This window comes from Rhincodon typus, unplaced genomic scaffold, assembly GCF_021869965.1.
Source record: "Rhincodon typus isolate 14 unplaced genomic scaffold, sRhiTyp1.1 hic_rhity00000412, whole genome shotgun sequence".
Taxonomy (NCBI): domain Eukaryota; kingdom Metazoa; phylum Chordata; class Chondrichthyes; order Orectolobiformes; family Rhincodontidae; genus Rhincodon; species Rhincodon typus.
This window is the reverse complement of record NW_025966050.1, coordinates 56,872-57,449: the sequence shown is the minus strand read 5'-3', so window position 1 is coordinate 57,449 and position 578 is coordinate 56,872.

The following is a 578-nucleotide window of genomic DNA, read 5'->3' as shown; positions in this document are numbered from 1 at the left end:
GTGTTTGATGGGGGACAGTGTAGAGAGAACTTCACCCTGTATCTAACCCCTTGCTGTCCCTGTCCCTGGGAGTGTTTGATGGGGGACAGTGTAGAGGGAGCTTTACTCTGTATCTAACCCCGTGCTGTCCCTGTCCCTGGGGGTGTTTGATGGGGGAGAAACAGAGTTGCTCACTATCAGTGTCCCTGAATCGATCCAGTTCATGGCAGACCCTGCTTCAGAGAACGACGCCTGGGATTCAGTGTTTACAACGAGCTGGGCTTTTCCAGTCGGCTAATTTTTATTGTTGGTGCAGGGGGAGCCAGAACAATAGCAAATAAACATCGATTTAATCCGAGAGCACAGGAGGGACAGAGATAGCGAAAATTGGGCAAATAATCACACTGTCTTGGACAGGCAGGAGTTAATGAGGTGGGGAGGGGAGGGGAGGGAGTGGGGAGAGAGGTGGTGGGGACAGATGGAGGGAGAGTGAGGTGGGGAAGAGAGAGCAAGGGGGGCTGACAGAGGGAGATAGGGAGATTGGAGAGAGAGAGAGTGGGAGAGAGAGGGGTGAGAGAGGGAGACAGGAAGAGAGAGAG